The following is a 2,280-nucleotide window of genomic DNA, read 5'->3' as shown; positions in this document are numbered from 1 at the left end:
TATTTTATATTCATTTGAAATATTAAAAAAACTTCTCGCTTTAAAGTAACCATGATATGAGTTATAAATGCAATAAAATTTTATACAAAAAATAATATTTATTTGTTGACGAATAATATAAAAGGTTTACATTTCTAAATAACATATATTTATATATGGTGTGTAAAAAAAAAGAAAAGAAGAAAAATAATTTATATTTTTAATATAAAAAGGCAACCGCACACAGTGTTCCCAAGCGGTCACCCATCCAAGTACTGACTGTGCCCAATGTTGCTTAACTTCGGTGATCGGACGAGAACCGGTGTTTTCAACGTGGTATGGCTGTTGCCAGTAATAAATGAAAATTTTTACAAATATATATTTTTCATAAATATCATTAATATTAAAGTATATTATTAAAATTTTCAATGAAGTAATCAATTTAAATATATACTTATTTATTATACCATATATTTTAAATAAAAATGCAACCGCACACAGTATTCTCAAGTGGCCACCCATCCGTGGTACTGACTGTGGCAAATGTTTCTTAACTATTATTTTAATAAATATTTATACAAAAAATAATTTACTCTTATCAAATATTAATTTGTGGCCTGTATTAAGGCCTATGTTATTTTCATTTTTTAGCAAAAATAATGAAATATTTCAATATATTATTAAAGTAACAGATCATTTCTTTTTTGGTGCTGCTTTTTTAATTTTTGTAGGAGATGATTTGGCAACAGAAGCTTTCTTAGCTTTTGGTGCTTTCGGTTTACGAGCAGGGCTACTTTTGGCAGCGGATTTTGTACTTTTTGCTGGTTTTGCTTTAACTGGTGCTTTTTTTGATGCCGCTGATGATTTTGCAGTAACTTTTTTAGCAGCAGTTGATGATGATGGAGTCGCTTTTTTTGCTTTAGGCTTTTTGGCTGCCAATGATGTAGTTGTGGCTTTCTTTTCTTTTGGTGCCCGTTTACTTTTAGCACTCTTTGCTGAACCTTTTGCTCCACTTTCTTTTTTGGATACTTTTGATTTAGCTGAAGAATTAGATGAAGCGGAAGCAGCCAATTTGAATGAACCAGATGCACCTTTACCTTTAGTTTGTACCAAGGCTCCCTCAGTTACAGCAGCTTTTAAATATTTTTTAATAAATGGTGAAATTTTATCAGAATCCACTTTATAATTTGCAGCTAAATATTTTTTAATTGCTTGTAATGATGAACCACCACGTTCTTTTAAATTTTTAATTGCGTTAACAACCATTTCTGATGTACGTGGATGTGTTGGTTTTTGAATGTTGTTTTGTACGTTTAGCACCAGAAGCTGTTGCTTTTTTTGTTGGTGTTGTAGAAGCAGCAGTAACCGCAGTTGCTGCAACAGCTGTAGAATTTTCTTCGGCCATATTTTTTTACTTTATAAAAATAATGTATTTATTATAAATATTTAAATGATAAAATATAATAATTCTATCAAATAAAAAATAAAGGTTTTCAATTATATCATTATTCACAATAATATAAGTCCCTATGTAAGTCAAAGTACCATGTAGAAAACACATAAAAATTAAATAGTATTTCTAATTTACTGTCGTAGTAAACATGATTTATTTTTTCAATTTCTATAATATATAAAATAATAAATTATAAATTTAATAATAATATTTATTTTATAAATTAAAATATATTTAATTTTTTTATTAACAATTATTAATAAACATAGTTTAATATTAATTATTTCAATCATACAAAACAATAATATTTTTAAGGTAAACTTAAAAAGTATATATTTTTATTTTTTATTTAATATCGATTTATTATAAATTATTAGTATATAAATAATTAAAAAATTTAATATATAAATATATATATTATAGTATAAGATTTCATTTTTAGAAAAACTTTTTTTGTCAATAATGAAAACGTATTATTATGAAATGTGTTAATCGAACATTGACAAAATATATTTCATTAGAAAATACTTTTATTTATGCATTAATATCAATAATTAACTATTAAATTAATTTTTTCATAATTATATAAAGAAATTTTATACTGATATAAGTATTTATATATTATAATATTTATTTTAAATATAAAAAAATTTATGACAAAATATATTATTAGAGTATTTGTTGAGATTAATATAAGATTATTTTAAATAAGAATTAATTTATATAATTATTAAAATATTATTAATTTTATGTTATGTAATTTTAATAAAAATAAATAATAATAATAATAAATATACAAATTTTTTAACAATTTAAATTTTATATGATCTAAATAATTTTGTTAAGTA

General features: G+C 23.1%; 1 non-coding gene across 1 annotated transcript; it reads right to left on the bottom strand.

The window, feature by feature from the left end:
• Window positions 1-210: 210 nt before the first annotated feature.
• On the bottom strand, window positions 211-329 carry LOC123304049. Its single transcript, XR_006536106.1, has one exon. It is a non-coding gene; the product is annotated as a 5S ribosomal RNA (ribosomal RNA).
• Between the last annotated feature and the right edge of the window lie 1,951 nt (window positions 330-2,280).

This window comes from Chrysoperla carnea (genome assembly GCF_905475395.1).
Source record: "Chrysoperla carnea chromosome X unlocalized genomic scaffold, inChrCarn1.1 SUPER_X_unloc_183, whole genome shotgun sequence".
Taxonomy (NCBI): Eukaryota; Metazoa; Arthropoda; class Insecta; order Neuroptera; family Chrysopidae; genus Chrysoperla; species Chrysoperla carnea.
Note: the sequence above shows the minus strand (reverse complement) of the source record. Positions and strands in the feature narration are given on the sequence as shown.